Source organism: Neophocaena asiaeorientalis, unplaced genomic scaffold (assembly GCF_003031525.2).
Source record: "Neophocaena asiaeorientalis asiaeorientalis breed wild unplaced genomic scaffold, Neophocaena_asiaeorientalis_V1.1 scaffold134, whole genome shotgun sequence".
Lineage (NCBI taxonomy): Eukaryota > Metazoa > Chordata > Mammalia > Artiodactyla > Phocoenidae > Neophocaena > Neophocaena asiaeorientalis.
In genome coordinates this window covers 25,207,424-25,219,397 of record NW_020185339.1, presented here as the reverse complement: position 1 = coordinate 25,219,397, position 11,974 = coordinate 25,207,424, and positions in this window count along the sequence as shown.

Below are 11,974 nucleotides of genomic sequence, written 5' to 3'. Positions count from 1 at the left end.
CCATGCACGTCAAATTCTATGTGAATGGCACCACCTAGAGTTGTGCTTCAGGAGTGCGGTGAGTGGTTGGTCCCTGGAGCTGAGCAGTGCGGCCACCCTGCAGCCCAGAGATGCTGGCAATTCGGTCAGCTTCGCGCTGCATTCACAGATGAGAAACGTAAGTTCTGACAACTAAAGTGTCAACACCTCAGCCCCCCGAGAAAGGGCTCAAAGTGGAGATCCCCTCCCCTCACTGATGTCTGGGAGATCTAGGCTCAGGCGACAGCTCACCAATCTTCTCTCCATCAACTTCAAAGGCAGCTCCAGCCCCAGGGAGGACTGCGAGGGTACAGAGCAAAGCTGATCCAACCGGAGCTCGGTGTCAGGTGATGTTGCCGGAGCACAGGTCAGCCTGGGCCTAGAAATGGCGGTGAGATGTAGGATCCCTCCTGGCCTAGAGTTTGAGGAGGGATGGGAGCGGGTTGTGGAGCCATGGTCACAGTCCCCACGGTGTAGAGGGAATGTTTACAATTGCCCAAGCCCCTCCCTCCTGGGCCCTCACCTGCAGGCAGAGCCGCTTTAGCCTCCTCACCCACGGCCAAGTCTATCCCACCTGGATATCCTCCTGCAACCTCTGCCAGCCCTGCCCTTCTCTCCCTCCAACCTCTTTCATACATTCCTTGCCCAAAGAGTTTTTCTGAATAGAGCCCACCGACCTTGGTCATTTTCGCAACATCCCCGCTCAAGCATTCTCTCGACCTGCAGGGTCATTCAGGCCTCACCTCACTGGGACCGGGCTCCTTCGCGTGTGTGTCCAATTCACCCGATTATGCCAAGACATCCCGACTCAGCAGTTCCCGACGCTCAGCCATCAGAGTCCCAGAGGAGCCACCACATCAAAAGCTTAGACACTAGGACTTGGAGGCGTCAGCTAGTCAACAGCCAGCCTGTCCTGAGGAGACTCCATGCCGGGCACTGCGGTCCCAAAGAGCCTCGGGTCTCACGCAACCAAGAAAGACACATCCATCCCAGATTAGTAAATAACAATAATAGCCCTCACCATAAAGGTGTACTGAGACCTTTTTTTGTTTGCTTTCGTTTGTTTCTTTGTTTGTTTTGGCCGCCCCCACGCACCGCACGGGGGATGTTAGTTCCCCCGAGCAGGGATCGAACCCGTTCCCCCTGAAGAGGAGGCACTGAAATTGCCAAGCCTTAACCACTGGACCAGCAGGGAAATCCAGGGTGAATCTTGTGGACAATACATTTCAGAGATGGGAGAGAGTGCTGTCAACTAGGGTCCCCCCAGAAGACTCCCAGAGGAGGTCAGATAGGAGATGCCCTTGTAGCCCCTCAGAGGCCTCGAGGCTGTGGAGGAATCATCGTGTGTGTTGTTTTGTTTCCCAGAATGCTGGTGGTGGGAGAGCGCGCTCCAGCTGGGAGCTGGAGCAGGGCTTCATCACCGAGCAGCTACTCTCTGCTAGGCACTGTGCGGGGCACTAGGAACCCGGTTACAGTGAGGGAGTCCATGCCTTCAAAGCTGACAGTCTAGACGGGAAAAGAAACCGTAAGCAGATCTTTATAAGGCAGTGAAGGATGGACCTCCACCGGTGATACACCTCCCAGGCATCGTGGGGTACCATGCCCACACATAAACCTCTCACGGGAAAGGGGAGAGGAAGGGGGCAGGGAAGCCATCCTGAAAGGGAGGTTAATGTAAACTATAAGCGAGTGGTACCCTTCTTCTCCCCACACCCTTCCCAACTGAAGGTCACCTTTCACCTCAAGAAGAAACCATTGGCTTCTTCAACCAAGGTCACAGAGGGCTGTCAACATCCCAGCACTCTCTCACCCACCTGCCCTCTGGGCAGAGTATTCAAACATGAACTGGGATCCCAGCCATATCTGGGGCACCTCCCTATCCCATCTTCCCCACTGTCCATCCCAGCCTGCCAGCATCACGGCCAGGTGCTCTCTGATTCCCAGGACCCGGGAAGGAAGAGCCTATCGTCTCCTAGAATTACATGCTCTGCAGCCTTCCTCCTTCGTGCCTTTGGGGAAGATGCCCCTGCTTCCCCTTCATTCTCCATCCGGATCCAGCTCCCACCTCCCACGGCTGCAGCTGCTCCCTCCTCTCCCCCCTGGAAGAATGCCCCCCTCCCCCACATCCCTCCACAGGGGGAGAGTGGGAGGGAGGCAGCATATGGCCCCATTCTCCTTGGCCTGGGCAGGCTATTTTGGAAATGAGAAAACCCCCTTGCCCTGTCCTCCCCTCTGGGGAACACCCTCCCTCCCCTCTCCACATTCCCCAGAAGTTCTCAGACTGAGATCCGTCCTACTCCTACGTGCAGTTATGTGGTGAAATCACTGCTTTCCTGCCCTGAGGCGCCAAAGCTGGGAAGGGAGCCTACTCAGACCTTTGATGTAGGCACGTTTTAAAAGGCCCACCTGTCCCCTCTCTCTCCCCAGCCCCCAGCCTGAACTGCTGGAGCCCCTCATCACAGCTTTAAATCCCAGGCTACCCCCCAACGTGGCCCGGATCAGGTCACACACATCCTCTCCCGATGGGGGTAATCAAACCCAACCGTACTCACTTGGGGACATCTGTCTCTGGTGAATAAGGAGAGATCCCAAACTTGAGTGGTTCTGTGACACTTAAAAGCTTCAAGCAGGAAGATCTGCAATTTCTCTTGGAGCAGGGCCTGCGGGGAGGGTCCCTCTGAAACCCTCGTTTGATGTTGTGCTTTCATGGTTGCGGTTTGATCCAGATGTTCCCCACTTGTGGGATTTTCTCTTTGGGAGGGAGGGGCCCTTGGCTATGAAGATATTTCCATTGTGTGCACATTTAGATCGAGGTGGCTGGGTGCGGGTGCTCTTCTAGCTGATAACACACCCTGCTCTGGACAACCCTGCCCTTTCCCTCGGGGATCACATCCTTTCCCTTCGCACCCAAAGACAAGAAGAGGGCATTCACGTAAGGAGGCATTCCCAGCTCCTGTAGGCTTGCTGTGTCGCTGCCTAGACATGGCTCTACCTCTCTGTTCTTCTGGCTCCATAAAACGGAGATGGGGTTGGTTCGCAAAGATGGTTCCCAGATCATGGAAAGAACAGGAGAGGGAATTCAAGAACCAGATTTCTGGCAAAGGAACAAACAATTGTCAAAGAAATTGTGAATGGGATTTGCACTGAGAATGATGAGTCAGGGCTCCTAAAGAGGAAGTGGCGGGCTTCCCTGGTGGCGCAGTGGTTAAGAATCCGCCTGCAAATGCAGGGGACACAGGTTCGATCCCTGGTCCGGGAAGATCCCACATGCCGCAGAGCAACTAAGCCCGGGTGTCACAGCTACTGAGCCTGCGCTCTAGAGCCCACGAGCCACAACTACTGAAGCCCGCGTGCCTAGAGCCCGTGCTCCACAACGAGAGAAGCCACCGCAGTGAGAAGCCCGCGCACTGCAATGAAGAGCAGACCCCGCTCACCGCAACTAGAGAAAGCCCACATGCAGCAATGAAGACCCAGTGCAGCCAAAAATAAATAAATTAAATAAATAAATTTAAAAAAAAAAAAAAGAGGAAGTGGCCATCCCTCTTTTGGATCAATCCTACAAGGGTGGAAGTAAACCTCTCCAGATTCACAGACCCCTCTGCTCCCTCCGAGCTTGAAAAGGTTAAGGCCATCCCTCCCCAACGTCTTCACAGAAACCCTGGAAATCTTTCCTTCCACCTTAAGAGTCTTCAGAAGTTCTTGCTGTCCAGCCTCAGTCACTGCTTGTTGTAGCAGGAGGTGGCTTCCCTGGAGGAAGTGCCTTAGTCACACTCTGTGGTCCTCTAAGACCTCTCAGCGTCCTTCTAGCTGCTTCTGTCTCATCGAATCAAAAGAAAAGCTGTCAACTCTATCAAAAATCAGGTTGCTCCCGGAGCTGTGCTGGTGACCACAGAAACACTTGGATCCTTGCCAGCCCTGTGGAGGTCACAGTCTAAACCAGACACGTGGATATTGAGTGATAGAGGCCAGACGGACCAGAGAAACTCCAGCCCTGGAGCTGGACAAAGGCACCAGCCCACAGTGGACCCTAAAGGACTTGCATCAGCCACAAGGTTGGGTAAGTGAACTTGACTTAGGGGGAGGGGCCTACGTGGGGACAGACAAAGCCTAGGAGGCTTGGTGCAGGAAGGGGACATTCAGAGGAGACAAGAGAGGGTGGGAGCCACTGAGTGGATGAGGAAGGCTCAGTGCCGGGGAGAACCATGAGAGACAGGCCAGCGGGAGAAGAGAGAACTGGTTCCCCATTGGACTAGAGAGAGGGGAGGGATGGAGAGAGAGGCGGGCACAAGAAGGACAGAGGAAGATGGAGAAAGCTCCACCCACTGTCCCACCTGGAGAATTTGGGCGGCTGTTCCCAGCTCCCCGTGCTCTGTGTAACATCGGGGAAATGCATGTTCGGAGGATCAGCTTTTCCCCCGCCGGAGGCCCTGAGGGTCAGTTCTCAGACCTCTCCCTCCCCTTGGACTTTGATCCAGTCACGCACAGATGGGTCAGGTCATGATGGCGAGGGAGCAAGTGGTACTGGGTCTCCCTGGCTTGAATTTTTTCTTATTCCCCCATGTCCTCTCTCTCTTAAGCAATAATTTCTCATTTTGCTTGGTCTTGTATAGCCCATATGTCTCTAGCTCAGAGAACTAAGAAACACTCCATCATTCTTAAGCTGGGCCTTGCCACCTGCAGGCCCCTCCCCTCCCACACATATGTTCACACAACTGGGGCCAGTGGTTAGCTTCCACACACCCCTCTGGACGCTCTCCCCGTACCATCCTTCTCATCTTTCCGGCTAGAATAAGAACCTTCTCTCCTGCAGGGGGGTGAGGGGGTTATGGTCAGGGTTCTTCACAGCTGGGTAGCAGCTGGGAGAGCCCCACCTGTTCTGTGCACTCACAGTGGCTCCCTGGAGGGGACCAATGACAAGGGGAAAAGGCGCTGTGAAATAGAGTGCAGGAGAGTCCCACCACGCAGGTGGGACTCTCTACCTGGTCTGGTCTGGCCTGAGGGGGGGGTCAGATGCTCAGCGAGGTGTCCTGGGTCTCAGGGAGGTGCTGGAGTACCAGCCCCCTCAGGCCATCCGAAGACTCAGCCTCCCCACCTCCTTCTCCTCTGCCTCTCCCACTCACTGTTACTGTGGGATCCACAAAGGCTGCCCTCATCCCTCCCTGTGGCTCCACTTCCACCACCCTAAACCCTTTCACCCATGCCCAAATCATCCCCCTGCAGGGCTGCTAGAGTCTGACCCCAACTCTATTCCAGAGACAGCCCTGTTCCCCCACTCCCACTGCTGCTGTGGACGGAAGAACTGAGATGGGACCAGAAGAAATGCTCCCGTCTCCTCTCATGAGAGGCTAGCAGAGCCCCAGCCCGTTCCCAGAATTACCCTTCCCAGGCTGACATGAAGAACCTGATGGGGGAAGGGCCACCATGCCTGAGACTGGGGCCAGGGGCAGCAATTCCCCCCGCTCTCTCCTTATCAGTCCGTGTAAACCTAAGGGCTTTCCTCAAATGCGAGGGTTCTGCTTAGGTGCCATGGAAGATACCCAGCACCTGCTTGCTTACTCTCCTCCTCTTCAGCCCATCATTGCCAAGACAGAGTTGTCTGGGCAAGCGCCACCCCCAGGACAGGGCTAAGGAGTTTGGGTGGGAGGGCAGAAGTGAGAGACGCTTCCTTCGTGTTTCCTGCCAACCTGCCAGGCTAGAGTGCCACGATCTGGGCCCTGTATCAAACCCACTGGATCAGTTCACTGAAAACCTCCCCGGGGTATATGTGAGGCCTCTGGACTCACTGGAGCTGACAGGTAAGATCATGGCCATTAAGCAACTGACACGGAGCATCCACTATATGCTTGGCACGGGCCTGACTCTTGCAGCTAGAGACCCAGAGAAGTACATATTACAGATCCTGGAGACCCTCATGTTTGTACAGAACCCCATAATCTTACCTTCACCCCCGCTCAGACATGTGATCATATGTGGACCTCAGACACGCGAGCTAGACAGAAGAAAGAACTTCCTTGAGCATGGGTTATCAACGTTGTACAGTAAAATCATCAGAAGACCTTTCCTCTTGGAAGGCGGTGAACCAGAAGAGCCCCTGCCTTGCTGAGCCAGGGTGAGGTATCCTGTCTGCAGGCAGGGGCGTGGCCGACATGACACCTTAAGATCCTACCCAGGATGAGGCAGAGGTGGAGGTTCTAGTTGAGGGGCATGAGGAGGAGGGGACACACAGAGGGACAGACAGACAGACAGAAGGAGGGACTGGAGGAGTGAAGCAGGGGTGGGGAGCAGGGTTGGAGAGATGAATGGTCTTGGCTGGACTGACGGACGACACCAGGATGGATGGATGGCTGCTGAGTTTTGTTTACTGGCAGCCCCCAGCCCGCCATCGCCGGGGGAGAGGGATGGCGGCTGGCACATCAGAGGGCTCTTAGGGAAGCTCATGGAGATGATTTAGATGGGAATGAATCAGCTCCATATGGATTAAGTGTCCCTGCATATCCCAGGATCTTACAGATGAGGGGACAGGGCAAGGGCACTGGGGGGAGGGGGAGGAGGGAGCAGCGTGGAGCTGGCGCTGGGAAACAGGCCCGGAGCCAGCTGGAGGTGCCCTCCCAGGGCACGGGCGGGCCCACCTGGCACAGACGCCGTCCTCCCCAGGTCTGTTCACACCACCGTCTCTCTGGCTTTGTACCCGGCTTTAGGAAAAGTCCCTGCCCGTTGGAGCATCCTCTCTGGGTGAGTTTCTGTCTGTCTCCTCTTGCCTCTGTCTCTCTCACTTTCTCTCTGAGTCTTCATGTGTCTTTCCATCTTCAGTTTTCTGTCCCTATCCTTCCCTGGCCTTCTTCCTCGCACTGTTCGTGGCTCTCCTGCTCCTCCCCACCCGCCTCTTTCACTAGAGTTGTGAATGGCGTGTAGCTGACACACAGTTCCTGTTCCCTCCAGCCCTTAGCTCTACTTAGCTCTACCCTCCCTCTGCTGCAGGCATGCTGCCTGCTCTCTCCTGGGACCCTCAGGTTTGGAGTAGGATGGGGGAACCAGGAAGGTGGTCTGAAAAGTGACTTTTTGGCTACAGAAAGTTCTTTCTCTTCCTCTCTTCCCACCCGGCCCTCAGCCCTTCCTTCTCCCAGTGCCAGAGGCAGCTCGGATGGGGGCCCACGCTCGGCACACTAGGGCAGGTTGAGCAGACGATGAGTCCGCGGGGCATCCGCTGGCTGTGGGGTAATCGGAGCCACCAGCTCCCGCAGCCCCGCCCGTGCCCCGGTTGGAGGGCCCTGGAGCTGACTTTGGTTATGAAGCTGGCTGCCATGTGCATGACCTGGATCAGAGCACAGGGTAGTCATATATGACAATTGCTTGAAATATCACAGCCGCTCTCCCCCCACCCCCACTGGTGATCTATGGGCTGCGTGCCCTGTAAAAATTATTTATCGGGGCCTCAGAGTGTCCTGATTTAGTGCTGCTGCCTCTGGGGCCGAGGGGCCTGCCTGTCCGCCGGAGCCTAAGCGTTAAACAACGCTAAAAAGTTAAACGGCCAACATTGGGGGCTCACTCGAGGAGGCGCCATAAAGCTGTCGGAGCTGCTTAAATCAGCAGCGAGGATTCCCGGGGACATCTTCTCACCATATGCCACAAGCCAAGAAGGCTCTCCTCACCCTTCTGCGCTCACCCAAACCCAGCGGCCCACAGAGGCCCGGGCCCAGAGCAGAGGAGGTCAAGGCCGGCCTCCTGCAGGCCTTCCTCCAGCATCACCTGCGCAGGGTCCAAGAGGGTAAGAGGCCATGTGTCCAGCCCTCTGCCTCTGGCCAGCGGTTTCCTCGTTCAGATCCAGATTTTAAGGACTTCCCGCAAAAGGCAACACGGCAGCCTCTTCCAGTGGCCCGTGCTGGGCAGTGCTTCCCTGGTGTCTCACTTCAATCTGTGTTTCTGTGGAGCGAATCCACAGGAGCTCAGCGGCTTCTCGCTCGGGGTTTGGAGAGGGTGTTCTGTCCAAGCCAGCCTGTGACCTCTGGCCTGCTTTGTGACCCCACCTCCTCCCACTCACACAGCTCTCTGAGGATCAGAGCCCCACTCTTTGATCACTCCCCTCAGGCTGGCACCCCCGGGTGCTCACAGACAGTTTTCCTGGCTGAACCCCAGTCCATGCTGCCACCGCCCGGCCGCCGCCAAGTAAGCGAGAGGGAGGTGGGTCTCCATAGGCTGCCTATCACGCCTTCTTTCAGCGGCAGTAAAACTCACCTCTTAAAACCTCTCCTTGGGTCCCTAATATTTGCCTGGCTATATATCTCCAGTGATATATGGACAGAAATTGCTCGTAAACGGCTATAAAACCTCTCAGTTGAGCCGGGGTGGAGGCGAGCGAGGGTGGGCACGGCCCAGACTGCAGGAGGATTGGAAGCCAAGACACTCCACTGAGCATCCCAAACGACCCCAGATCCCAGGGCCGAGGGGCCAAGTGTGAGGCCCTCAGGGGAAGGAGGGAGGGAGGAGACCCAGAGGAAGATCTTCAAGGCCCTCAGGAGGTATTATGGGGCCGTCTCACCTGGCTGCTCCAGTGATGTGCTGTGTGGCCTTGGGCACGTCACTCAGCGGCTCTGTGCCATGGTTCCCATCTCTAGGAGGATAATGATACCCACCCAGGCTCGTTGAGGAAACTCACAGAGAATTAATCTGTCCTTTGTAAACGAAGGAGGTTGCATATATTGGGCATTACCCCCCAGGTGGCTATGGTGTCTTTAGAAGGCCTGCTACGTGCTGGATCCTTTACCTAATCATCCCGAAGCCCGACCACGGCCTGCCGCGTAGACATTGCACGCTGTGGGTGCGAACCCTGAGATTCACAGAAGTGCACACAGGGAGTCAGTTCCCAGGCACCGATCCCAGGGCTGGTGCCCTTTCCACACATGAGAATGAAATCCCGGCAACAGGAGGGATAACAGCTAAGACACTAGGGGGACTTCCAAACAAGGACGTTGCAGGTGTTAGGAGGCCTTTTCTCCTGGGTCCCTTCCCTTCCCCAGGGTGCAGGCCTTTCGCCTTCCAACACTTCTAGTCCAGTCTCCCCAGGGCCCAAGGATTCCTGCAGCATATTCCCAAGCACTATACCCCATCTCCTGGGGAAACTGATCCCAAAGTGGAAGGGGAAACCAGGGGCTTTGTGGGAGGCCAGCGCCCTCCACCCAGGAGACCAGGAGACACGGGTCCTGGGTGGGCCAGGGGAGGAACGGCCTTCTTGGGGGCAGGTCAGCAGGTACAGACGGAGATGGCCACAGTCCCGGAGTCCCTGGCCCAGGCCCCCCATCAGCCCCAGCCCCTGCGCATCCCAGGCCCTAGATGCCTCTTTTCTCCGTGACTCCCTCCTCTGCCCTCCACCCTGTGTCCCCTCTGGTTACTCTACACTCTCCCTCTCCCACAGCATCCCCCTTAGAGCCACTGCTCCCCCTTCCGGTTATTCCACCCCCTGCACCCCCCACCCCAGTGTCCCTCCAGCACCCAGCCACCCCTTCCCTCCACCATGAGCCCTAGTTCTCTTCATCCTCTTTCCTAAGTCCCTTTAATTCCTGGTGTCTCCCTGTGGTCACCCATCCTTTCCCTCCCTCCTGGTGTCTCCCTTGCTCCCCTGATGCCCCTTCCTCCCATGATCCCCAGCCCCTACCCTTCCCCTAGTGAGCCTCTTGTGTCTTCTCACCTGCCCTCCAGGACCCTCAACCCCCGGGCTGCCTTTGTCCCCTTCTTGTGATGAAGCAGGACAAACAGTAGGAAGGCCACCCTCTGCCCCACACCTCCCCTTCCCTGGTGGCTCCCACCCCCAACCCCACTTTTCCTTAAGTTTCCAGATCAACCTTCCTCCAATAACGATGATAAAGCAGGAAGCCGGGCCGGAGCACGGTGCAGATTTTTCTTCTTGACACGGAGTTTCCGATTAAAGGCAAAAGGACATAAATCCTCCTGCGTAATTGCTGTGCTCCAGCTCGGAGCCACTCAAAGGGGAGGCTCCCACCCCTCTGCCCCTGCCCCTGGGAGCCCCACCCCCATCCTGAGCCGGGCTCAGTCCCCAGAGCCTGGGGCTGGGCTGGGAAGGGGCAAGGCAGTGGCAAGGGAGAGGCATAAACCCAGCAGGGGCCTGCCTTTCCCTTCCAGGGGTCCCAGCCCATGGCCGGCCTCTAAGCGCCTTTCCCCCCGGCCCCAGGCAGCCCCTGAACCCCTCACAATGAGAGCATGCTTTATATTTTGTCAAAGCTTCTCAGCATGCGCGATCTCATTTGATTCTTGTAAGGGACTTGAAAATTATTAAACAAATATCAGACAGAGGAAGGGGCCCTGAGTGATCACCCAGTGCAACTCCCCTCGGTTTAGGGAAACTCAGGCTGTTTAAGGGACTGGCCTGTGGCAGAGCTGTCCTAGCCCCTCAGAACTTGCCTTCTCACACACCCGGAGGGGCTGACACTGCTGAAATCTATTACATTGGGGCCCAAATATCCCCCTCCCAAGTGGTGTTCTCACCCATCATAGAAGCTTTTTAAAAATCAAGAATGCTTGCTTCGGGCTTCCCTGGTGGCGCAGTGGTTGAGAGTCCGCCTGCCGATGCAGGGGATGCGGGTTTGTGCCCCGGTCTGGGAAGATCCCACATGCCGTGGAGCGGCTGGGCCCGTGAGCCATGGCCGCTGAGCCTGCGCGTCCAGAGCCTGTGCTCCGCAATGGGAGAGGCCACAACAGTGAGAGGCCCGTGTACCCCAAAAAAAAAAAAAAAAAAGAATGCTTGCTTCATCCCCTATGATTAGGGAAAGAAGACACTATTAGTGTGTGTGAACTGCTCAAGGCTGAGGGCTAAGGGCAGAGCCTGGATTCTCCAAACCTGCCTCCACCTCCACGCTCATCCTCAGAATTTTACCCCCAGAGATTCTAACTTCTGGTGACTCTGCAGCTTGGACTCTCAGCCTGGCCAGGAAATCTGTCTCCCCCACAGTCAGAGCCGCAGAGCCCGCCCAGAGCCCTCCTCAGCTCTGCCCCCTCCCTTCTTTTCCAACCCACTGCCCACTCTCCTCCTCCACGAAGCCCTCCGGATTTGAAACCCTGCTTCTCCTCTGTTTCTCCCTGCACTGAACAACCCCTCCCAGCTATTCCTAAATCAGGTCCTAGACGTGAGTCTCTTCTCTCATCAGACTAACGGACTGGGCCTGTGTGTTCTCCCTCTGAACTGCCATTTTCCAACCCTCCCATCATCTTCCCCTCCCATACCTCCCCCGCCCCAATCCACGCCCAAAACATCTGTACGGTAGACATGCGTACAGATGTGTGTCCGGGGAAGCCAGCAATCCTGTCTCCTTTTATATCAGTGGACATTTCCACAGAAACCCCAGGATGCCCACGTCAGGTGTAAACTATCATGGCTTCTGGGCTTTCCTGATCCTATGGGGCCATCCAGTCTGCTGTCCTCCCAGACTCCCCTCTTCCCCCGAATCTCAAGGGAGGCGGGTCCTTGAGCTGAGACCAAGGAAAAGAGTAGCCACATCTGTCACACCCTCATTCTGCTTACCCATCTCTGAGTAAACCTGGGCCCAACCGATTCAGGCAGGGCCTCCCAAGGTCTAACCTCTAGGCCTCCTGCTTGAGCTCCTTGGACATCCTGACAAGTTGGCAGATGACCAGGTCCCTCTCCCGGGCCCTGACGTCCTGCAGGCACCACCCAACCCACATCCGTGCCCTGTGCAGCCACACTTCCCTCTGCCACAGCGAAACTCAGTGGGATCAAGGTCAGTGAGGGCTTTGGAGCCTTCAGGAAGAATGTCCCATCTAGGTCAGGAAAGAAAACACGTGCAGGGGTGCAAGAGTGCCAGCCTGGGAGGCTTAGGTGCCCCTGCAGAGAGCCTGGGTTGGGGTTCCCGTGCCATGCTTGGCGTGGCACTGTAGCACTGCCTGGGCCGGGTAGTCCTGGGTGTTACCATAGGTTTTGGGATGTTAG